Source organism: Dreissena polymorpha, chromosome 2 (assembly GCF_020536995.1).
Source record: "Dreissena polymorpha isolate Duluth1 chromosome 2, UMN_Dpol_1.0, whole genome shotgun sequence".
In the NCBI taxonomy this organism is placed as follows: domain Eukaryota; kingdom Metazoa; phylum Mollusca; class Bivalvia; order Myida; family Dreissenidae; genus Dreissena; species Dreissena polymorpha.
Window position 1 is genome coordinate 98935135 of NC_068356.1, and position 27734 is coordinate 98962868.

General features: G+C 33.4%; 1 protein-coding gene and 1 long non-coding RNA gene across 2 annotated transcripts in view; both read right to left on the reverse strand.

The window, feature by feature from the left end:
* The window catches only part of LOC127869932 (uncharacterized), a 204165-nt gene that overhangs the window by 93765 nt on the left and 82666 nt on the right, over positions 1-27734 (reverse strand). The gene's annotated exons all lie outside the window — the stretch shown is intronic.
* Positions 5434-7898, reverse strand: LOC127868231 (uncharacterized). Its single transcript, XR_008043994.1, has 3 exons — positions 7708-7898; positions 7265-7450; positions 5434-5774 (listed from the first exon to the last, which is right to left on the reverse strand). It is a non-coding gene; the product is annotated as an uncharacterized LOC127868231 (long non-coding RNA).

Genomic DNA, 27734 nt, shown 5'->3' on the forward strand with positions numbered 1-27734 from the left:
AAACTCGCAAAAAACCAACATACCGAAACTCACAAAAAACCAACTTACCAAAACTCACAAAAAACCAACTTACCAAAGCCCACATTTATGTAACAAGTGAGTTTTTTCTGTGTTTAACTCAGTTTTAACCAAGTTGGTAAAAATACCCACTTTAACACAGAAAAAACCAACTTACCAAAACTCACAAAAACCAACATACCAAAACCCACTAAAAACCAACTGCCAATACCGCTTGGTTTAACACGGATAAAACTCGTGTTTAACTCGAGTTTTACACACTTATTTGGGAAGGGTAAGCAGACCCATTTCCAATGGAAATAAGTATATATTTTTCCCAAATGGAAGCTAAAAATTCCTAATGGAAGGTTTGCAACAAAAAAAAATTTAGATCTCAATATTTTGTTATCTCCCATCCAAGTTCAACCATAGTAAATATAATACTGGACACTCTTTTATTCTCAATTTTGAAGCATATTTTGCAAAACAACAACACCAATTTCCCAATTTTAGTCAAAACGCCGCAAATTTCCCCAATTCAAAGGGGCCTAGCCCCATTCCCAAAATGGTGAAAAAAACACTGCGTAAACAGTTGTCCTTATTCTCAATATCTACCTTCCTAATTGTATCACGAGTGGTAACAATTCAATAGTATCAGGTAAAATATGTTTATATTCACAGTTCTCAATTTATAGAATGTTGAACACGAGTTCACAAATAACTATAGGTTTACTAAAGACAATGTCAAAAATGCTTTATAGTCGCTAAAATAACATATAAACAAAAGCAACGCATTACAGGTGCCAAGGCTTGGCTGCAGGTGCTGTTTAGAATAAATGAAAGCTTGTCCGAATTTTTTTTAGAGGTCCCAGTGACATTGACCTTTGACCTAGTGACCCAAAAATGAGTGTGCAGTGTACAATTCATCAAGTTGCATCTACACTGCGGGGAATCACGTGATCACAAAAGTACATCGTACGCACAAAATGGCGGAAAAAGCTCTCGCTTAATAACAAAAATCAAGGTATTCTCATATTTTATAATATTACATTGCAAATTCTATTTTATATTAATTGAATATCATGATATACCATTTTCATCATAATTTTATGCTTTCAGAACGTCTAAAAGGGATATTTCGTTATTTTTGGAGACGAGTTAATGAGTGACGTCACCACGACTCACGCACACCTGCTATATGCAGACTCTGCCCACTGGTTGGCAAAAGGTGGTTGGCATAACGCTGATCTATATAGAAAGATTGTGTTGAAAATTACTGATATTTCCACAATTATTTTAATCCTCAAAACACACTGAAACTCAATTACCTTTTATATAGCTTTTATATAAAACATAACATTTTATTTCTGTTTTAGCTAATTAAGCATGTGAAGTTATGAAATCAACATGTCAAACATGAATGTACACAAAAATTTCAATGCACAAATGGAAAGTGTGTCTACTTTAAAAATAATGTGCATGTGTTCACACGCGTCGACACATGTAATCTGCCGTTTAATTTGCCTTTTGATTGACAGATACTTATTATCAACACAAGTGTCATAAACATTAGTGTGTCTACTTTAAAAATAATTTGCATGTGTTCATAATGATACGCGTCTACACATGTAATCTGGCGTTTAATTGGCCTTTTGATTGACAGATACTTACTGTCAAACTATCAATATGAGTGTCATAAACATTAGTGACCCAATGTGCCCCCCCCCCCCCAACAGGTTGGAAGGTGTTTGTCCAGTAATTAAGCAAGCTTAATGATGCTTTCACTTGTATCTTGAACCTTGAAAAATGCATGCAGTCGTGTGTGTTTTTTATCACTTTCTTTGTCTAAATTAATGCATCATATAATATAGAAGGAACAAAAAACTAAACAAGTTTTTGCATATTTCTAATACTCATCAAAATGGCGGTTCATTGAAAATAAACGTTTCCAATATTAATTCACAAAATTTATTTGTTGTTCAATAAAATACTTTATTTCTGTCACAAAACATTTGACAGGTTGTAGATATCGCATTATGGCTTCCAAATCAAATAAGAATTTTATGATGTTGATCATTTACGCTAATTATTACAACAAATAACAATACAATTTATTCCAAAGCCGATGTTGGTGTGGTGTGATATAGTTCTTGATTAATGTATTGTGTTTTAGAATTCATTTTAGAAGTTCTGACTTATTTTCTTATGAAAAAAATGACTCATTGCATATATTTTACGTATCAGTAACCAGCGCTTTTGACAGCGCATGCACAAACAAGTCCAATGTAAACAATAACAATTAACTTGTCTATAACATAAATAGGATGATAAATAGTGCACACACATACCACTTTGCATTTGCTATATTCCAGTAACCCATCATTCATTTCGGCATAACCAACTGGTGACTTCCGGTTAAACGTAAACATTTATTCTTCTTGCGCAATAACGAAAATAATCAACTTCGGTGAATACAGTATGTATCATTTTGTCAGATAATGAAGGATATGTTACCTAAATTATATTGAATTTGGTGTATATTCACTCAAGTAATTGTCTTTCGATGGGTTTTCAGCCGAATTAGATTTTTTAGTGGTACAGTATTGGGAGGGGTGCAGTGTTCAAAATAATTTATTTTGAACTGAACCAGGGACATATGTTGTAAATGTCCCTGACTGAACATAGATATAAATATACCAACCTGTTGAATTGTTATCTGTTTTCTTTTAAACAAACATATTTTATGTTAAAATATAATATTTACTTCATATTCACTTACCCTGTATTGTACATTTTTAAATATCATAAATCATATTTTTGCTTTGTTATTTGTACACAATTTTTGTATAAATAAACGACAAAACAGTAAAAAGCACTCCAGTTAAAATGTGCTATTCTTCTGTTGTTTTCAGACTTGACAAGGATAAGTCGAACGATTTGTTACTGGATATAAGGTTCGAAGCTTTGTAAGAGGTACATGAACACCATCAAACATCACGGAAGGTGTCGTTATGCAGCCAGTCAAATATTACAACCGCAGTGACAGACAGACAAGGACTCTGGTGTTAATTGAAAGCTTTTTATCTCAAAGAACTTTATAAGCAAACCATTTTATATTTATTTTTGCATAATCAAAACAAAGTGTATGTATTAACATAAGTGTAAACATGTATTCGTGTTTTTTGCTTCTTTGTTATTACTGTTATTGATGAGATACATATGCAATCTGATTATGCATGTTAATAAAACAGTGGTTTCATAACAAAAAAAGAATTGTTTTTGAATTTGTATCACCCGCAATTAAAATTGTGTATATGGATGGGTGCAAATTCCTTGATGTATGGTAGAATCCTCACAAAACATGGAGTTTCATGTAGAAATCTTCTATAGTATTTGAGATACAACATGTAGAGTCCTGAAAAAGTTACATCATAAACAAACAACAACGGGCAATAACTCTGATTTAAGAAAGTGTAGGGTTATGGTTCTTGTGCACTACAATTCTCCTCATCCAAAAGTTTCTGACATACAGATGGACAGACAACACCAATTCTATATCCCTCCTCCTATGGCGGAGGATAAAATAATAATAATAAACCCAATGATGCTTGTTTGTGGTCTTTTAATTTAAGTTTCTTTAGTTTACAATAACATGCTCACATGGGTTTCTTTAATATATCAGAATAAACACTACATAAATTATTTCATTACATAACAGTAAGCATACAAATTTCACATATTAAATACAATAGTTATTCAGTATCAACTTCATATAAAAGTACAGCAGTATTCACAAAGTAAGTTTAACTTGTCAATTTTTGAATTTGCAAATCTTGCTATACAAACATATAAAAGAATCAATTAACACTTAACAAGTTATCATACAAATGTCTTTAATTTGGGGTTTACTATACCAAAAAAACATATTAAATTGTACTACCGGTAATACATGAATAAATCAAATGAAACCTGAATATCTGAAAATACTTAAAGATGCTTAATGAAAATACTCAACAGCCTCAGTCATAAAAGGGGGCTGCAAGATCTTATTACCACTGCACCAAGTAATAAACATGAAATGTTGTTTGATTTGTCAAAATGTTTGATGATATTTTTATTTTTTTATTCAATCTTTACTTTGATTTTTTTCTTTCACTGCAATACTTGAACGATTATGTAATTCCACTGAACAGTTACCTGGTATGTAGTTTGTCAAGGCTGGTCCATTAAAAAAAAGAGTTACAAAAACATTACTCCGTGACACTTTTTAACATTTTCTATTTCTGTAAACTGTTCATTTTATATCAAGATATCACTTTAAGTCTGCTTTCAGATACTTTCATCTCCTCCCTGAAAAGAAAAAAATATAGATAGTACATTATATGCAGGCAAAACATGTAAATAATATTAATAAGTAAACATATAACACATAACACACACCACATTAAAACTGACAACCAAATAAATCATTTTTTTAATTGAAAGTTCATGTACATACCCTTCTCAAAAAAGTGTGTGAAATGTACGTTTTACGTACGTTTTGCGTGCGTTAAACGTGACGGTATTGGCACTGCGTTTTTTGTGCGCTTTTTCTTACCGAGTGAGTTTTTAACAAAAACAAACAAACAAGTAAATGTGCGCTTTTTGTGGATAAATGTGCGCTTTATGTGCGTTAAACGTGTGCTTTTTATAAGTGTGTTCAATGTGCGCTTTTATGTGCGTTAAATGTACGTTAAACGTGCGCTTTTTATATAAGTGCGTTTTTGACTACCATTTATGTGTGTAAAATGTGCGCTTTTAAGTGCGTTAAATGTGTGCTTTTTGTGAGTTAAATGTGCGCTTTTTTTATTTAAAAAGCGCACATTTAACTCACAAAAAGCGCAGTTATAACCCACATAAAAGCGCACATGTGTGTTAAAGTGCGTTTTTATGTGCGTTAAATGTGCGTTAAACGTGCGCTTTTTATAAGTGCGTTTTTGACTGCCATTTATGTGTGTAAAATGTGCGCTTTTAAGTGCGTTAAATGTGCGCTTTTTGTGAGTTAAATGTGCGCTTTTTTATTTAAAAAGCGCACATTTAACTCACGAAAAGCGCAGTTATAACCCACATAAAAGCGCACGTGTGTTAAATGTGCGCTTTTATGTGCGTTAAATGTGCGCTTTTTAAATAAAAAAGCGCACATTTAACTCACAAAAAGCGCACATTTAACGCACGTTAAGCGCAGTTATAACCCACACAAAACGCACAATTTACGCAAATGAATGGCAGCAAAAAACGCACTCACAAAAAGCACACATGTGCGTTAAAGGTGCATCTTTTGCCTTAACAGTTGATTCAATTATATGCTGTTAAAAGTTTTTTTTAATTCAGATATGCAATAAAAACCAATAATTATATAAACATATATATTTGTGTATTTTAATAATTACAAGATAATTCAATTTTATACTTTAATGTACACCAACATTTTTTAACATACATGAGTAATTAAATATCAATGGCAATTTGATGAAATAAATATAAACATAATTTGATTATAAATAAACAAAAAATAATAGCATACTATAATAACATGTACAGTATATACACACGAACAGCTATATACATAAGAAAGATGCATATCAATCAAGGCCTTTCAGCATTTCTTTGAGGCAGCGGAGTGCAGCTCTCATCTTTCTCTCCAAGTCTGCCACTAGCCGGTCAAACTTCTTTGCAACAATTATACTGTCATGGCCTTTGCGCGATGCGTCTCGTGCATGATCTCATTTGATCAGGTCCTGAAAGATATTTTATAATGTAAGTGTTGAATATTGCTGTTATGGTAATCTTGTTGCTATAAAAGTTATAAATTTAAATCAAAACTAGAAATGGCGCGGCAGAGGCCGACGCGTATCCCCACGCCGAATGTTTGACCTAGGTGTGCCCCAGGGTTGGTAATGGGGCCATGCATAGCTGAGATTGACCGTATTGTCATAAGAGAAGTTCATCATCAATTAGAAGTGAATTGGTGTAGAAATGAAGAAGTTATAGTAAAAGGCAATTTTGGGTGGGTGTGACATATGTGGGCAGGGCGCCCCAGGGTTGGTAATGGGGCCATGCATAGTTGAGATTGACCGTATTGTCATAAGAGAGGTTCAGTATCAATTTGAAGTGAATTGGTGTAGAAATGAAGAAATTATAGTAAAAGGCAATTTTGGGTGGGTGTGGTCTATGTGGGCGGGGCGCCCCAGGGTTGGTAATGGGGCCATGCATAGTTGAGATTGACTGTATTGTCATAAGAGAAGTTCAATATCAATTTGAAGTGAATCGGTGTAGAAATGAAGAAATTATAGTAAAGGCAATTTTGGGTGGGTGTGGTCTATGTGGGCGGGGCCCCAGGGTTGGTTATGGGGCCATGCATAGTTGAGATTGACCCTAATGTCATAAGAGAAGTTCAGTATCAATTTGAAGTGAATCCGTGTAGAAATGAAAAAATTATAGTAAATGGAATTTTTTGGTGGGTGTGGCCTATGTGGGCGGGCGCCCCAGGGTTGGGATTGGGGCCATGCATAGTTGAGATTGACCCTAATGTCATAACAAAAGTTCAGTATCAATTTGAAGTGAATCCGTGTAGAAATGAAAAAATTATAGTAAATGGAAATTTTTGATGGGTGTGGCCTATGTGGGCGGGGCGCCCCAGGGTTGGGAATGGGGCCATGCATGGTTGAGATTGACCGTATTGTCATAGGTGAGGTCCAGTATCAATTTGAAGTGAATCGGTGTAGAAATAAAGAAGTAAATGTAAAATAACCTAAAAAAATGAGTGATAATTTCTGACGCGGCCCCACCCCAACCCCTATAACTTTTGACCCAGGGGTCAGATCAAAATTCCAAATAGTGCAGGGTCGCACATATGCTCATAGCTACCATGTGTGTAAATTTCAAGGTTCTAGTGCTTTTAGTGTAGGAGGAGATAGTGGCCAGGACGGACGGACAGACGGACAGACGGACGGACAGACGGACGGACGGCGGAGATCACCACAATATCCCCACCTTTTTTTCAAAAAGCGTGGGGATAACTAGTTTGTTTGCTTGTTGTTTTTGGTTGTTTATTTTGCAATTTTAATCCCCTGATCACATGTGACTTAACGCTTTTCATAAATAAATACGTTTGATAGAAAATACTGTTCGAAAATGTACCAAGATACGTGGTCTCATTTTGCTGTGTGGACTGGTCGGAAGTGTGACACCTTTAAAATACAATAACCAGTACCCTGTATAGTTTTACCTCTAAACAAATCCAGCTTTTCTTGGTCAAGGAGAGGGCGCGGTTTTCCCACTCCTGTTCTTCTCATGTCGGCCAGCTTGTGCAGGGTAAAACCTGGTATTCAAGTCCATACATCAGGTAGTCTCTTTTTTGCTCCCTTTTTTGGCAGGCGATGCGATGATGCACATTCTTTCCATGGGGTTTAACCTATAAATTTAAAAGTTCTCATTTAATATGGGGGAAAAATCTGTTCATTAATGACCAAAAATAGGTATAAATAACTTTAAGATGACAATAACCATAAAATACAGCCATAATAATTCAAATGGTGTTGTTTTTCTTTAAAATTGCATTACATTTACTCATCCATTTACATTTCCCAGTGACAATACATAAATATGATAATGATCATTATTAATTCAATAAACTAAATAAAAAAGGGATGCAGAATTGAAAATACGAACCTGTTACAACAGACTGTTCTTCAGTATTCCAAAAATACAGGCAGTTGTTGAACTAGACCATATCACTTTATATGTCTTTAACCACCCACTTTTAATCTCCTTTATTGTTGATTTACACATTGTAGTAAATACACATTTTTTTCATCACACAATACTTCATGCTGAAAGTATTTCAAGACATTTTACACTAAAATAATAAGTCTAAATTCTAGCTTAAAGTCAGTTGCTGATGCTGCTTGTTTTCAAAAAATAACTTCCTATCTGTGGTTCTCAAATAGATGGTGCCTGAACAAATCAAAAGTATATCAACACCCCTTAGTTAGGCTTAGATGGAGGACTGATAGGGACTGGCTATTCTCTTATCTGATACCATGCTGTGTCTAAGCCAAAAATTGCATAATTTGAGAAATACTGATAAGGCAGTCATTTCAACACCAAAATATTTATTGAATAATACACAGCACCCTTAACACATTATATTTAATTGTAAATATTTAAATATAACATGCTGAATGGTTTTAGCAAATAATATTAATAGTATAAATATTATTTTAATTGCCTTTTAAAATGTATGTTTATGGTCAATGTGGTAGACATTAATTGTATTAGGGTATAAATATCAGTATAAGAAAGTTCAAATACTTATTTATGTTGAGGAAATATAATTGATACTATCAAGCCCACATAATACTTTTGACACTTTCAATATTTTTAATTAGTTACACACAGTCTGATTTAGGTGGAAATTTTTAGAAATGTTTGAGATTAAAACGTAAAGAATAGGGTATGCATTGAAATTGTATGATAAAGTATGTAAACATTAAACAGGTTAATATGGACAACCAGTAATTATTCAAACTGCCCCTTATATTATTACAGGTTACTGAGATATATGTCTATGTTTAATCATTTGATGTAAATAAATTGTTAGAGCCTGCAACAATCTTGTTTCTTGTTCAATTTCTGTACAACATTTGCTAAACGGTTGTTAAAGACGCACTTTTTAAGAAGTGTGTTAAACATGTGTCTTTTTAGATACATCCTTTTAAAACAGATCATATGATAAAAAAGCACTTATGAAATAAAAGACTAACTTATGCTTAAAAAAGACGCACATCAAAATAGAAAAACGCACTTTTGTGAGAAAAAACCCACATCTGTAAACCTTAAAACACACTTCTTAGATAAAAGACGGACTTCCTAAATAAAAGACGCACTTCTTAGATAAAAAACACACATTTTGCTCACATCTACACTCAAAAGGGCACTTACAGATGAAGAAAACACACAAAAAACGCACTTCCTAAATAAAAGACGCACTTCTTAGATAAAAAACACACATTTTGCTCACATCTACACTCAAAAGCGCACTTACAGATGAAGAAAACACACAAAAAACGCACTTTTTCACTAAAATAACGCACTTGAAAAGCAAAAACGCACAAAAAGCGCACTTAAATGTACTTTTGATCACTGAAAACGCACATATTAACAAAAAACACACAATTAACGCACTTTTAAGTGCGCTAAATGTGTGTTTTGGTAAAAAGTGCGTTTTTATTTGACAAGGGTAGTTACAACCATAAAATTATTTGATGAAAAATTGAGCCAATAACTCATTTTGAATTTGAATGACTTGAATACTATGTCTGGTTTTAAATGGTTTTGCTTGTTGCACAGATAATTTGCATGATCACATATATATTAACATAGAATTTGTTATAGAAAATATATGATTATGATATAGATGAACACGTGTATACAAACAAATTAAGAATATGAGCAAGTACCTCAAACAAAATATGCTGAGCAGCCTTGCAAACTAAGCTTTGGAAGGAATAGCAGCCATTCTAAGGTTGCATATCACATCATATAAAATTATGTCCAGCAAAAGATGTTTTCTAGGCTACGCATCTCTTGGAAGTTAATGTCAATTCGCTGTTCTACAATGTATGTTGTGGAGCGCAAGAAAATGTCTGTCTGATATGTTGAATCTTCTTAGGTGTAATAGTAGTTTGCACACTACCATGGTCCATGTGGCATCCGATATCTTAAAATAGACAATATATTATATAAATAAAAATGAAGTATAATAGTTTAATAATATGAATTTTAATATTTGGTATAATAATTTTACTACACAAGTGTCCTTAAGTAAATAGAAAAAAAATGTTAAGCTGCACAGTGACAATAATTACATTTTATTTCCAGTAGCTACATGTATATGTCAACTGTTGTTTACCATACAATATATTATAACCAATAATGTTAAATGTAATAAAAAAATCAGATACGTATTAATGTATTGTTTTACAGCCATATTGCTATAGTGGTTATAGTGGTTAAATTCTCCACACAGTTCTATTATTCAATAAATCAACATTAATATACTTTACCCCTACCACCATAAACATCGATTATTGTGTATTCAAAAAAGTTATTCATACGGCTAACAACACATCAAAATCAATATTATACATATTAAAAATAGTTATCAAACACATCCAACGATTATTTCCAATATTATTTTAAATGATAGTTGATTTTCTTACCAGAAAGGATGGATTGACAATTTGCTTTTACAACGGCAGTAACGGAATATCCGAATTATGTTGAAACCGGAAGTCACCAGTCTACAACGGTCTTATGGTCTATTGGAAAGTGGAGAATTCGGTTAAACTCAGCGTTCATCGCTACACTTTTGACTCATACCCAAGATGGTTCTTAGGCGTAACAAAAATAGTTGTTTGTTTCCGGTGGCCCGACCCTACCTAATTTTTTGCCGCCGGTCCTAATCTTTTTTGAGCCCAAAATTCGAAAAAAATCGGACCGCGTATTTTTCGGCGACGGTCAATAAACTTGTCAAACTTGTCTACGTTATCCGCATATCATTTTTATTGTTATTGAAGCGCACGTGGTAGCTAGGCGATCAGCAATGAGTTTGCTCACACATAATATTGGGTCATTCATGCGCAGACACTGTACACTTGGAATACACAGTCAGTTGATCTTGTCGTCTGCCAACAATATAGCGGCCGATGGCAAACGTTGTATTTAAAGATTAGCAAATCAAAAGAAGCGCACCAATAAATAAATTATTTATAAGCTGATTACTTAACACCTTTCTCCCGACTATCGATCTGAATTAAAGGATGATAATTAAATAATTAGTTCTATTTCGACGATGTTACACCTTTTTGCCGATAATCGTTTGAAATTAAAAGGTGATAATTAAGTTGTTTTTTACCCATAAAAATGCTATTGTAAAGCAATATGGCAACCATATTGTATATTTGCTAAGTTTTGCAATGTCTGCAGTCAAACGATATGCTCATTTTAATTAATGTGGCAAACGCGTACAATTTTTCGGACTGTCGTTTTCGGATACATTATTTTTCGTCAATTATAATTAATACTGAATCCCTATAGACACTTAGGGTCAAGCTTACTGCAACTTTAGTAATGCCTTTTATTGGTAATAAAATGGACTATTAAAGCCGCTGCCAGAAGTCAACATTAAACTCGGAAATAAGGAAAGCAACAAATGCAAAATTAATGAACAGCAAGTTTTTATTTCATTAAAGCATTTAAATAAAGCCATATTGCATTACATACATCATCAAATTTATTGTACATACAGTTATACACAAAAAAATGAGAAGAAGATGCACCATGTACGACATTTTCTAAAAAAAAAAATATTTTTTAAAATAAAATTATTTGCCTACCTACCTACCCTAATTTTTTAGGCCATGTCAGTGGAAACAAACATATTTTTTTGTTAGGCCTTACTTATTGTGATTCGCGTATGCGTTAACGGATTCGTTTTAGCAATGCGTCCGAGTCGCACATATTTAAAAACTATGCGTCTATTTCGATATTTGTGCACCATAGACGCGGGACGTGCATGTAGATTATTCCCTGTATTATCATATGAATTATTAAAATACGGTTGTAATTAACAGTAAATACTAAATATACGTCCCGTTATGATTCACATCAATACGGTATTATTCACACCTATCAGTCTATATATTATCAGTGGGACGAAACGTCCAATGCCTCCCTACACAAATATCAGAGGCACGAATAGTCCAAATAATTAGACGTAAGCTACCCCGCTTACGTCTAAACGGCTACCGTCGTTTTCCAATAGCAAATTGAGTTCAACTTAAACTTCAGTTTTTCTCGTTAAATCTTTGCTAATGCATAAAATTATCATTAATTAGACATAAATGTGAGCGATAACCTCCTAAATGTGTAAAAATTGTGCTTTTAAACCACTTATGTACATTTTTAAAAATAAACATACACAACACACGAAGTGTGTTTGTCGTTTATAGAATTACATTGAATTATCTTGAACGAAATTATTTTTTGAATAGGTTACACATAACCAATTGTTGTTGTACAACAAACCACATCACTTTTTAGCTTTCTGTACTTTTTATTTAAATGAAACCTATATGTGTGTGTTAAAACTACCAGTTGTATCACGGAGTGTATATTGATAGGAGATGATTCGAGTATTTGACCCTTACTGTAGTAAATTCAATCTTATGCAAAAACTATTCATTCAATTTTATTGGTTTATACGTTATCTTGTTGCTTATTAATTCCTCTTTCAAAAAATATACGTTTTAGTATACTCCCGTTGCTATTAATGGATTTATAGCGAGATAAACACAAGAAATACACATTTTATGTTTTACCACCGCGCGTTTTATCGTGTTGTGGCTATCGATCTTGTACAATTAGCGTAAAGTGAAGCGCCGAGGTTATACATTTTGATGTACCCACTCACGTCTTTTGTTGAATTATAGTTTCATTTCTCGGCCGATTTTGACAAATTATATATCATTAGAAAGCTTACGTTCCGTAGTAAACAGATATATAAACATATATTAAGTGTTTCTTCTGATTTCGACAGCCCGGCGAGTTATAACTTTAACTTTTGCAAATATCATACCGTATTGGAGTTTTAGAATCTAGATTTTCGGTTGACATGTTCGTTCTTAATACCAATTTGTAGCGTTTATATTTGGAGTTCAGTTTTAAAAATTACATCTTGCTTAGGAGAATAGAATTCTGTATACGATAGAAAAAATTGTTTAAAAAAACGAAAGTAATTAAGGAATGAAGGCGGAAGAAAGTAGCGCGCGTTCCTAACGCACTGAACTGATGCTACGATCTTGGCGATTATGCTTTTGTTTAGAAACCGGCCATTGAATTTCCTTTGCCATGATTATTATATTTTTGATGGAATATATTGTGGTATATTGTTCACGAAACATATCAATAAAGCTTATTATAAATAAATCTTAACAAATTAACGATTTCAGCTCTTGTTTATAACACAGAAAGGGTGATAACTTTATGATGAAACAGCTTTTATAGCGGATCCTCTCGATTTTATTCGGCTTTGCATGCATACTTGAAATAAAATGGGTGTCAAAAACATTCATCGTTTGCTGTTAATTATCAACGAGGGACTTATGTATAATTATATGAAATGTTATTTACCTTAAATTATCAATTTATTAAAGATTCTTGAATATCACGGTCGGTGTTACGCATTTCGTATTTTGACATCAGGGCATCATGTCCAACTATTCAAAATCATATTTTTTTTCACTGGGACGATGACGGCTTAGATTTAGACAGGCAGACAGATAGTTTATTCAGACTTATACAACAGTACATCGTCTTCAACTCAAATATATAAATTATTTTTAGACGAATTGTTAGGTGATTACACATATAGCAGTGATGATTCTGAGAATGTTGCCATGTTTCTTATCCGTGTAATCTAGAGTCCTTGGTTTGAGCATTTTTATCGCGGTGTTCAATAAAAGATATCTCAATAATCCTGTTTATCGATAGATCTGTGGTTTTATTTCCCCTGTGTTCAGCACAAACCAATTATCTCTTTATGATCAGATACTGTGCCGACCAATACTAAATAGCACTATGGTGTCATACGCCACAGCAGGGACCTATACTTGTGATCATGGAGTCTTAGTGCAAGACTTAAAAAAGTATGTTGTTTCGCTTGCGGTTGTTAAAGCTAAAACGGGGCTTCCCAGCTGGCACAGCTGCAGATATTCGGATTTGAATACCTAAACTTATTCAGACCTTATTCTTAACCGTTGCGCGTTTTACGATATCGGATTTTAGGCGGGAATACAACTCAGTGAAACTATTCAATTTCTTATACAACATTAAGCATATTAACAGTTATTGAAATTAACAATATCAGCGACATCTTTTTAAAGACTAAACACCTTTTCAAGTATCGAATTTAACATGTCAATAAAATATATTAATACCAAAAAAAGCTTCATTTAATATTGTTCACATTAAACCTTTAAATGAAAGTGTAGCTTTAACCATTTTCCGTGTCTTATTTAGCCGCAAATCGTTTGCTAAAAAAAGTTAACAAAAAGGGCTACACGTTCTTATTCTTAATGAAATACAAAAATAAGTATAACATAATTAATAACGTCCATAAACACACGGCAAGATCAAAGTTTTAATGGAAAACTAATGTGACATTCCACGTAAATTATTATTTTTGTCTAAATCGAATACTATATATAGAGAAACAATGTATTTATAACCGACCAATGAGGTAACATTATGCAACTTTCAATTTACACAGTGCTATATGGCAACAATATGGAATTTGAACAGTGGTAGTGTTTTAAGGTCTGGACTATCATTACTTGTAAGTTTGTATAAACATTTTTCTAATGCAATTAGTAAAATAATGTTTATATTTAATGTTTAATAATTTATTGCATGATTATTCTGTGCTGTTATATGAATTTGATGCCGTTAAAGCTTCCGACATGAATTCATGTCGGAACGATGCTATTGCAAAATAACGTTAAACGATATGAGGTCGATGTAAATCGACCTCATATTTATAGGAGTAAGGCACGAACTGGTAGTGGTACGAATTATGTGGTAAAAGGTAATGGCCTATTAGGAAATATATCGTAAACAAACAATATCAATTAATTATTTGAAGCCGAATGAAGGCCTTACCGAGCATTCCACGCAGAATGGTGTTTTGTGTTCGTTCCTCGGAAATAAACAAACGAAATATTCCCGCGATGTTTACTGTGTCAATGTTTTATGTAGTCGTGAAAATAGCGTTTTTAACAATTCGTTCCTCCGCATTTGGAACCAAAATGTTGTTTTTTTTTTAACAAAGTCCTTTCTCCAAGTCAGTAACAGCGTCGTTGCTATGTCTATTTGCGATTCATCAAAAATTGTATTGAAAACAAATCATTGAAAATAACTGTGCCTAACAATATCAGTTGCCGAATATAATCATAAATGTAGATCTACTCAATTAGAGGCAAAATTTGCTCCCTTCATATATGTTAGGGTTATGACTGAAAAACGAAAAAGGCTCATATCTACGGAAAGAGCTTTTATTGAACGTATGGGTTGTATAACAATCTGAACACTTCGGACAGTGTGCTTCACATCGCCGGTATGGTGGAATTGTCCGAGGATTCCCGATTGGGTTTTATAATAAACTTTTACAAAAATGTAACGAATATTGAAATAGAAAAAAAAATCATATTAAATTATGTTCATACTGAACATTTTCACCAACTTCATGATTTATTGATGGATGTGCGAAGGTTTTTCTGGTTAAACAATAAAAAGATACGGAAAGGGTCGAACACAACGGAAATGTAATTCTGTCATTTTCCTTGAAAAGTATAATGTCCCTTTCCGTGGTGTTAATTAAGGGCCACATGTCAAATTGCAAGTATACTGTATCGGACAATAATCGATAATCAGGATAAATATACATATAATTTAATAAAGATAAAGTCAGTATAGGTACAGTATACCTGTTTGGAGTCTATTTTTGTATCGCATGTTATAAAATAGTAATTATTTCATAATTTTCTTCACATGCTTTAAAGTCATTTCGTCACACTAATGACGTCATTTTGTGTTTTGAAATGTATTGATGCATGCCACGGGAGAAAGGGTAACTTTTCAGCGAAAGGGAAACAGCTGTTGGCTATTTTCTTGAAAAGGGGGCATAAAAGAAACATTAACTCGTGATCATAGAACAATAATATTTTCACTTATGGCTACGCCATTCTTAAAAAAATATATTGTATATGATCTCTCGTGAAATAACAAACGATCTTACACTGACATGAACAAATATCCTCTATTTAATCTTTTTTCATAACACGTCGTTTCTGTTCGTTTATTTTCATTTTTTAAAAACAACAAAAGCATTGGTGTATCGTTTCATGATTATATTCGTTTTTGGGTACAATGAGGTAATAAAATACATTTCAACAGATAATTATATTACATATACGTTAAATGTTGATTTCATATCAATAATTAAAATTAAAATTAAACCACCAAGAAGAGTGATGACATATAGAAAAATATCACAAATGCAAGAAGGGACGGGTCTTACAAAGGGTTATGGGTTACATTACCCTACTGTTCGAAATAAATATGGTAAAAATGTACAACTATTAGAAGTATACATGGTAAAACTGTTTAATAACAGTATATTAACGACTTTTGAATTCTTACATGCGAGTTTATAAAACATCGTGGGGATGCTGAACAGTGAATAAAACTTGGCTGGCCTGGCTATGCAATTCACTACACTCCAAACACTTGTTCTGAATCATACCCGTTTTGCTTCAGGGTCGGTTAAATCCTGAAAATCACAAAAACAAGATATTAACAACATAAGTAAATTTTCAAAACAGAGCCAGTAAAACGAATCAATGTGTGATTAATATTAATGTATACATTTACAAAAACATAGTTGCGTGTATTTCATAATTCTAAAATTAGCGCATTTGCAGGATGAGGCGGGTTTACAGGAAGTTGGGTTCGAGTGGTTGCGATGAGTTCAAAATATAAAGAAAATAAAGAGACCACCAACAATTTTCTGTCAAGTGTCTAATGGTCAAGATATATTTCGGATTAAACACAAACACACGAGTGTTGGTCTTTTTTAGAAGTAATCGCCCAAATCCGCCCAAACGCGACAAAACTCTCGGGAATACATCAAATTCAGGCGACATACTTTGTCCCACCTTGTCCGAGCACTCCGGTCCCACGCACTTGTTGTTGTAACCTGAACAATGAACACTATGCACATGCTGGTTGTTTCGAAGTGTATTAAAGGGGCCTTTTCACAGATTTTGGCATTTTTCAACTTATTAATTAAATGCTTTATATCGATAAATGTAAACATTGGATCGTAAAAGCTCCAGTAAAAAATCAAGAATAAAATTAAAAAAAAGGAAAAAAAAACTGCCCGGACCAGGTTTCGAACTAGTGACCCCTGGAGTCCTGCCAGAATCCTGAAGTAAAAACGCTCTAGCCTACTGAGCTATTCCGCCGAGTACACATCTTTGACGTATTTTATACGTTATATAAGCAATCTTCGTAGTTTCACAAAATTTAACGACAAAAACAGAACTCTCCAAATTATTCAATCGTTTCGCGTTGCAACGCTTTATAATTTTTAGGTTTTAAAATCGTCAAAAGATGCATATAATGGCTAAATTAGACCATGGTAAATGTTCAGTATTACTGTCTCCTCACAAATATCATAACTAAATCGAAAATTTGCGAATCTGAAACAACTGTTTTCAATTTTGTCAATTTACCAAAGCATGAAAAGACCCCTTTAATATGAACATTGTCAAATTTCACAAGAAAGATAGGATTTAAATTTCAAAACTAATATCATAACCTTCGATTGGCAGAAAATAAACAGCTCAGCTTGTAAAACCACGGGGTCATGTAGTTTCAGAGAAAATTATGTGACTCATTTTTATATTGAAGTATGTATAATCACTGTAACCCCAAGCAGGGGTAAGGCGCCTTACTTTCGTTTTACGATGATTTAAAAATAGATTTTGTGATAAAAATAAGGACCTAAATAAGCTACCTAGGCAAATATCAGCCTTTGACTCACAATTTATTATTCACTTAATTAACATATACAAAGAATAAATGGCATGTTGTATTTCAATACATACGGTATTTTCGAACAACTATAACATTCTATTCCTTAAAATGAATCCCTGAATTGTAAAGTATGCGTCAGTTGTAAGATTGAAAAATAGTGATCGTAGTAGTAGTAGTAGTTGTAGTAGTAGTAGTAGTAGTAGTAGTAGTAGTAGTAGTAGTAGTAGAAGTAGTAGTAGTAGTAGTAGTAGTAGTAGTAGTAGTAGTGGTAGTAGTAGTAGTAGTAGTAGTAGTAGTAGTAGTAGTAGTAGTAGAAGTAGTAGTAGTAGTAGTAGTAGAAGTAGTAGTAGTAGCAGCAGTAGCAGCAGCAGCAGTAGTAGTAGTAGTAGTAGTAGTAGTAGTAGTAGTAGTAGTAGTAGTAGTAGAAGTAGTAGTAGTAGTAGTAGTAGTAGTAATAGTAGTAGTAGTAGTAGTAGTAGTAGTAGTAGTAATAGTAGTAGTAGTAGTAGTAGTAGTAGTAGTAGTAGTAGTAGTAGTAGTAGTAGTAGTAGTAGTAGTAGTAGTAGTAGAAGTAGTAGTAGTAGTAGAAGAAGAAGTAGTAGTAGAAGAAGAAGTAGTAGTAGTAGTAGTAGTAGTAGTAGTAAAAGTAGTAGTAGTAGTAGTAGTAGTTGTAGTAGTAGTAGTAGTATTAGTAGTTGTTGTAGTAGTAGTAGTAGTAGTAGTAGTAGAAGTAGTAGTAGTAGAAGAAGAAGTAGTAGTAGTAGTAGTCACAGATTATACGTTTCAGAAATCATGCATTATACAAATTACACGTTTCAGAAATTATACTTTTTACACATTACACTTTTGACAATTATTATTTTTTATTTTTTTAAATTACTTTTTCATTGATTCGTATTTTTGAACTGTGTTGAATCAATTTTTTATTACTTTTTTCGTTGAGTCGTATTTGTGAACTGTGTTGAATCAATTTTTTATGTTAAAAATTTTAAAACAATAAAACGGAAAATGTGCCAGTATAACAAAAAAAATATGAAAATATTTAACAACAACTGAAACGACAAAAACTCGCATTGTGAAGGAGATCAAGTTGATGTTTGTGGATCAATGTCCCAATGTTCATTTATGAGTTAATTTGTATTTCAAAGTGTATGAGGTCCTTACGCGTCCGTGACTGCATTTACTTTCTACAAACAAGGACGTTTGGTCGAATACTGAATTATAGCAGCAATTTACAGCAATTAAGTTATTGTCACTGTATATGTACTTTTGGTGTGCTGTTGGGCGGAGATCCGGAAAAAAAACAGAGGACATCCCTCTATCCGAAGAGCAAACCGGACATGTGTATATTAGTTCCCAGGTGATGCCTCTCCCAGCTGCAATGCGTGGCTCGATGACGTCACAGTTTGACAACCTATGGCGAATTTCGTGTCCGGCCAGCAATAACAACAGGAACGGACGCTAATATTTACCGCTCACTCCCCTGGGTCCGCCCATCATCCCACCGCCACTTCTGGCTCCTCCACTGCCGCCATTTCCGGCGCCCATACAGAACGGGCCCGTGCAGCCGCCATTACTGCTTCCACTGACTACCGGAAACATCGGGTTGATGCCGCCTGTAATGAAGAATGCTGTTCTCGTGTATATACGCGCCATGTGGCATCTTAAAACAAAATTTGTTGTAAAATATGGAAAAAAAAACATCTTCATTATCCTGAAGACATTTAAAAAAATCGGATTTATCCATTAAGAGTCATTCTTCCATGCAACTCCATCCAGCTCCTTCTTTCATAGCATGAAGTATAATTTGGACCCCTATATCACGTTTCGATTTATTTTCCGCCAAGAAGCTGGACGAACAAACGATACAAGCGAAATTTATGATCCGAACTCACTTCGTAGGCATCGCACGCTCGAAAATGACCTCAATTAATCAATTTCCCCACATAAGGCCACTGCATAGACACAGTTTAAGTCATTTTACTAGTGAAATACATGTTCAATTAAACATACATAGGTCATGCAATATAGAAGTTTAAGAGATTAACTCAAGGTTTTATAACGTCGATTTGCGGATGCGTAATATTTTCTTAAAATAGTGCATATATAATGTACGTATTCATTAAATGTGCGTGTTTTGTGATTCTTAAAGCGGGACTGCACGATTTTGTCAAATCTTTGTGAATTTATATAAAATGTGTAAAAAACACATAAGACATATATTTCGATATAAATTAAAATAAAAGTTAAGAAGAACATGTGTCGAAAAATGCGAAATAAGCCAGATATTGTTGCGAGTCGGCCTTGACCTTCGCCTTCAGGGGTGACTGGTCTTTGTCAGGCTTGGCCTTCGTCTTCAGGGGTGACTGGCCTTCGTCATCCGTTAGTACTTTTGGTGATTGTTAATTGTTTCTTTGTGTAATTATGAGCTAGTGAGTGATTGCTGTTGTTAATGACTCCAACTTAAAGGATTAAAGACGACAAAGAGTTTGAAAACAGTTAAGATTTTTATTGTAGAAAACTCGTTAAGATATGGCGATAATAGTATAATAAAACGTTTACACAGTTTAGTGAAGTGTAGCCTATCAAAGCGTACTATTATCGAAAAGAGACTAACTGGCTCAAAGTGCGTTACAGAAATTATGATCAAATATATTCAGTTCATTAAAGTATATTATAAAATATTTATTTACTTAATATTGTTTACATTACTTTCTATAATTTACTAATTAAATAATAAGTTTGAAATACGCGCACCTTTTTGCTAAGTTATAATTTAGAAGTTCTAGTTTAAAAAAAAACCGAGATGGAGTTCAGGCTCTTTCAGAGATGTTGGAGTCCCGAATGAACGCGCTCGGGCTATTTATACTCGTCACGGTGCCACATTGTGGCATGCCACATGCCAAACACCCCAATGTGGCACCACATTGTGTCGTGCCACAATTTTTGTGGAACGCCACAGCTCTTGTGGCATGACGAAGCAAATCGATACTAATGTGGCAGCTAGGTGCGCGTCGTTTACAATAGCATTTCAAAGGCCAAAGTATTATTTTCTCGTAAAAATAACATGTTTACAAATAAATGGGTTCAAATTACACATGAGAAGTTAATTTAGCGTTTTGAAGACGAACCTCAACTCGTTTTCGGGAGAAAAACATACTTTCGCTACTTAGCCGGGCAGGTATAAAACCCGGAAATATCCGGAAAACCCGGAAATCTTTTAGGTAAAACCCGAAACCGATATAAATGGTTATAACTGCATTACTATTCGTCCGATATTAATTATAATGGTACCGTTGTAAAGAAGATCCTCTACAGATTCTAACCATATCAAAATATTTTATGGCAGGGTCGTAGTCGGTCTGTAAATCGCGGACAAAGTCGGCCTGTTTTAACGTTTTTTTTACACACGCAAATGCCGTAAAGAAAACCCGGAACCGATATAAATGGTTATAACTTCATTATTATTCGTCCGATATTAATTATAATGGTAACGTTGTAAAGAAGATCCTCTACAGATTCTAACCATATCAAAATATTTTATGACAGGGTCGTAGTTGGCCTGTAAATCGCGGACAAAGTCGGCCTGTTTTAACGTTTTTTTTACACACGCAAATGCCGAAAAGAAAACCCGGAACCGATATAAATGGTAAATTTGGTTATAACTGCATTATTATTCGTCCGATATTAATTATAATGGTACCGTTGTAAAGAAGATCCTCTACAGATTCTAACCATATCAAAATATTTTATGGTAGGGTCGTAGTCGGCCTGTAAATCGCGGACAAAGTTTTAACGTTTTTTTTACACACGCAAATGCCGTAAAGAAAACCCGGAACCGATATAAATGGTTATAAATGCATTATTATTCGTCCGATATTAATTATAATGGTACCGTTGTAAAGAGGATCCTCTACAGTTTCTAACCATGTCAAAATATTTTATGGCAGGGTCGTAGTCGGCCTGTAAATCGCGGACAAAGTCGGCCTGTTTTAACGTTTTTTTTTACACACGCAAATGCCGTAAAGAAAACCCGGAACCGATATAAATGGTAATAAATGCATTATTATTCGTCCGATATTAATTATAATGGTACCGTTGTAAAGAAGATCCTGTACAGTTTCTAACCATGTCAAAATATTTGATGGCAGGGTCGTAGTCGGCCTGTAAATCGCGGACAAAGTCGGCCTGTTTTAACGGGTTTTTTTTACACACGCAAATGCCGTAAAGAAAACCCGGAAAAGGTAAAAGGGGTTATAAAAACATTATTATTCGTCTGATATTAATTATAATGGTACCGTTGTAAAGAAGATCCTCCACAGTTTCTAATAATATATTAAATAGTTTATGGCAGGGTCAGAGCCGGCTTGTAAATCGCGGACAAAGTCGGCTTGTTTTAACGGTTTTTTTACACACGCAAATGCCGTAAAGAAAACCCGGAAAAGGTAAAAGGGGTTATAAAAACATTATTATTCGTCCGATATTAATTATAATGGTACCGTTGCAAAGAAGGTTCTCCCCAGTTTCTAATGATGTTAAAATATTTTATGGCAGGGACAGTGTCAACCTGTAAATTGCGGTAAAAGTTGACAGAAAAATACCGTGTTTTTTTACACAGAACAATGTCTTGAGGAAAACACGGAAAAGCTAAAAGGGGTTATAAAAGCATCCTTTTTCCAACCGACCATACATTTTTGGTACCGTTGTTATGGTATTCTTCCACTGTTTCTAAATATGTAAAAAAATATTGTGAGAAAGCATAATATGAAATAAGGCGAAGCATCAAAGCAAAAATGGTTTTAAATGCATTATTATTCGTCCGATATTAATTATAATGGTACCGTTGTAAAGAAGATACTCTACAGTTATTAACTATGTCAAAATATTTTATGGCAGGGTCAGAGTCCGCCTGTAAATCGCGGTCAAAGTCAGCCTGTTTTAACGGGATTTTTTACACACGCCAGGTTTTTTTTCACTTTTTGGGAAGATAGCCCATGGCTTTGGAATTGGGAATTTTAACGGCATTTTCATGAAATTGGGAAAATAAATTCATTAGCCTTTTTTTCCACACGAAAAGTCCACTAATTAGGGAAATACTAAATTTGATTTAACCCTTTATAATCATTCAAATTAAAAGAAAAAATCATATAATACTTTGTTAGATGTAATTGAATTAAAATTGAGATAAAATACACATAAGACTTCTTTCTAAAAAAAAAAAAAAATTTTTTTTTTTTGGCAATTGGGAATTTTTGCCACATTTTGGGGGAAAAGTATACTTTTTGGGATTGGGAACATAGCCAAATTTTGGTTATAAACTCGGGCCAAAAAAAAAACCCTGCACGCAAATGCCTTAAGGAAAACCCGGAAAAGGTAAACGGGGTTATAAAAACGGTATTATTGACTCGATATTTATTATAATGGTATTGTTGCACAGGAGAACCTCCACAGTTTCTAACCATGTAAAAATATTTTAAGGCAGGTTCAGATTCAGCCTGTAAATCGCGGTAAAAGTCGGCCTATTTTAACGTTTTTTACACGCGCAAATGCCTTTAGGACTACCCGGAAAAGGTGAAAGTGGTTATAAAATCATCACTTTCCCAACCGACCATACATTATTTGATACCATTGTAATGTAAACAATGGACCTATTCCTACGACCGAAAAGCACTTCATGTGAAGACCGAAAAGCACTTAATTTCTCGCTATATATATTAAAACTTGCGTTTCTATTGTGTGTAAACGGACTAAATTAGTTATAAATGGTTATATTTCATGCATAGTTACACTACCTTGTGTTTATTATGATGTATTCATGCCCAAAATTGGATAAATATCGACAATATACCGATCGAAAAGCACTTCATGTGAACACCGAAAAGCACTCCCGCGACAGCACAGAATCACCGAAAAGCACTCAATTTCTTCATATTTACTTAAAAGTAAGCTATAAGTGCAATTTATAATGGATTGAAAACATGTACGTATTAATTAAGTCATTAATGTCTTCGTTAAATATTGATTTAAGTTTAAAGATAAAGCACAATAGTATTTTTATTTGCCACCAAAAAGCACTATCGCGCCAGCACAGAAACACCGAAAGGCACTCAATTATTCTATATATACATGAAAGTGAACTAAAGAGGCCGATTTTAATGGATTGAAAAATGTACATATTTATTTAGTCCATAATGACTTCGTTAAATATTGAATTAAGTTTAAAAATAAACAAGGCAGTTCTTCTTTTCATTTGCATCAAATTAAAGGTTAAAGTCCGATTGTTTAAAAAAAAATGCTATTTTATGAATATATATCAAGCACGTACGCTTAACAAAGAATACGATATTTCTTTATTTAATGTAGAATTTTGCAAAAGTAAAGCGCTTTATACATAACAATGTTTCTTTCTTGTACTTCTTGAGTAAATAAACAAAACAATGTATAGCATGTTATATTTGTACATAATCTATAAAAAGAACTATGCACGTCCCATTGAACGTTGAGTTAAGCGAGAGTTGCGAATTAAATTACATATATATGTTCATTGTTTCATTATTTATTTTTTTAATTTAAATGATTGAAAAATTATGTCAGAAAACCCGCTTTTCGCATTAAATGACCTTTAACATAACGCCATCAAACCCGAATAAATACACGGCATTTATTCCAAGCAGGTTAAAAACAAATACTATAATAAAACAGGGGAAGTCTACACTGTGTATTAGCAACCCTCTGTGGTGATCTTATCAGCTCAATACACAGGAACATGGCCATGATGGCTACTGTACTGGAAAAATTGGATTTACAGTCAAAATAACCGATTTCATTTAAGTCTACACTGTGTATTAGCAACTTGCTGTGGTGATCTTATCAGCTCAATACACAGGAACATGGCTACTGTACTGAAAAAATTGGATTTACAGCCAAAATAACTGATTTCATTTATTGCTGAAGTGGTGTGTACTTTAAATTAACAACGAGAATTGATGCACCTCACCGTTGCACATTATATTAAATTAATTATTTTACTGAACTATTTAAAGACGGCGCTAATAAAGTGGGAAGGTGGAAATTACGAAATAAGATCTATTTTCGCATGACACTGAATACACATGATACATGGATAAAATATAAATAAGACACATTTGAATCTTTCATTTCTCCAAAGAATAGCACGTAGTCACATATATAAGACAGCTTAAAGACCAGAAAACAATATAAGTAAGACACATTTGCATCTTTCATATCTTAAAAAAACAAACATGTGAATCTGAAGCAATACATTTATTACAGACACTACCTATTCTAAATGTCGGCGGACAGCATAAGTTCAAAGAAGGAACCACAATTAAATAAGATCCATTTTCGACTGATACTGATTGTATACCAAGTAGTCATATATTAATTCTAGCTTGCATTAGTTTAAACAATTGTGTTAATTAAGTTCACATTAATCTGTTCGTTAAATAGAGATAGAACAGATTAAAGACGGCGCTAATAAAGTGTGAAAGTGCGCGTGCCTTTGAACGTTGAGTTAAGCGAGAGGTGCGAATGAAATTACACATAATTAAAAACTGATACTATTATGTCAGCTTGAATTGTGCTAACATCATTAACTCAAAAGTGTCTCGATGCTCGCGCAATAAATGGTTTTAAAGGAACGATTAAAATCGCTATTATTAATACAAAGCACATAAACTAAAAGTCAATCTGCAATTTCTATTTAAGAGTTTCACGTCAATTAGAAATACTTAAAACATATACACCAATTTACGTATAAGATGAGAAACAGCATGAAGTGCTTTTCGGTTGGTATATTGCCGATATATTTATAACTTGCTACCAGTTGTTTATAAATCATATATATTATATTCGATATTTTACATGACTGTCTCAGTCCTCTAAGCCGAAATGATCCGTAAACTAAAAAAGTTTCTTTGTGTCGTATTACTTAAACTAAATTTTGATTCACATCGTACATCGAATCATTTCTGTCGGTTCTGTTGGTTGATATTCATTTTTTTTCTGGGATTTGTTTAAGTAAGATGCTGCTGCATTTGCAAATATAAGTGTATATGCAGTTATTATCCTTTATAAAAGTGCGGCTCGTGTGAATTTGTGAATAACAGAAGCATTTGTCTGCTTAATTAAGATCGGTGTTAGTTTTCGTGTGTCGTATGAATAGATATCGATGCAGGAAATTACAATGATCCGTAAATTAAAGTTTTAATCTGTAAAGCATTTACGATTTCAGAATGAAGTATCTGGCTTATTTGGTATTTTTCCACACATGTTTTTCTTAACTTTTATTTAATTTAAATCCGTTTATAGGAACGCAATTTTTCATATATATATAGATAGCGAGAAATTGAGTGCTTTTCGTTCTTCACATGAAGTGCTTTTCGGTCGGTATATTGCCGATATTTATCCAATTTTGGGCATTAATACCTCATAATAAACAAAAGGTAGTATAAATATGCATGAAATATAACCATTTATAACTAATTTAATCCGTTTACACACAAAAGAAACGCAATTTTTCATTTATACAGCGAGAAATTGAGTGCTTTTCGGTCTTCACATGAAGTGCTTTTCGGTCGGTATATTGCCGATATTTATCCAATTTTGGGCAAAATGGAGTATAGACATACAATCATATAACCATTTATAACTAATTAAACCCGTTAATACACGCTAGAAACGATATATTGCATATATATAGAGAGAAATTGAGTGCTTTTCGGTGCTTTTCGGTGATTGTATGGACCGACCTAAATACCACCAATTAGAGCGTGACACAAACACAGCACAGTTGTTTATTTCGGCAAACATTTTGATATTTTTTGCTTTTAAACATACCTTTTAATGACCATTGATAGACGAATAATGTTATACTATTATTTGTAATTTCAAATTTCATTCACGTTCAATAAATACATCAGTTATTCTTATTAACCTGATGCCTGTTGTCTGCTACTGTTACAATACGACGCTAAAAAATGTGGATTGCATAAAGTTAAAGGTCAAATTCCGTTTGTACTACAAATAATGCATTATAAATATGTCAAGCATGTTCACTTTAACAAATACGATACTTCTTTATGTAATGTAGAATTTTGCAAAGGTAAAGCGCTTTATATATGATAATGTTTTTTTTCTTGTTGATTACAAACAAAAACAAAATATAACAATGTATTACATATAATATGTGTACATACTTTTTTTAAACAAATATAATGAATCACGTGATGTTCTTATAATTTTGTTAAGCGTGCGTGACATTGAACGTTGATTCAAGCGAGTTATGCGATTTAAAAACTGATACCACTCAGCTTGATTTATAATTCATGTTCCAACGCGCCAATGTATTTAATTAAATGGTTTCATGAAATTGTGTTTAAAAGCATAACGATTGAAATTATGTAACAAACACTGTTTTGCACATAAAATGATCGCCAACAGACCCGAATTAATACACTTCATAAATTCCAATCAGATAAAAAACAATTCCAATAATAAAACAGGGGAAGTCTACACTGTGTATTAGCCACCCGCTGTGGTTATCCCTATTTATCAGCTCTATCTCAGGCACCTTGCTACTGTTATGAACAAATTGGATTTACTGAAAATAACTGATGTCATTTATTGCCAAATGGTTATGTACATTTAAAATAAACAACGAGAGTGGACCCACATCATTGTTGCACATTAGTATAAACTTCACTGCAATCTGGGCGCCCCGTAATCTGTTCTTTAAATAGACATAGCCTTAATTAAGACGGCGCTAATAAAGTGTGAAGTTGGATATTATGAAATAAGATCCCATTTTCGCATGACCCTGGCAGTATAGCATGTAGTATTATATCAATAAGACACATTTCTTCGAAAAAATAAGCACGTAGTCACAGGTAAAGAAGATACATTAAGCGCACTGAAAAAGATGAATTGGACACATTTGATTCTTTCATTTATTAAAAAGCATGTGAATCTGTACAATACTTTTATTACTGACACATTATTCTTAAAGTCGACGGACAACA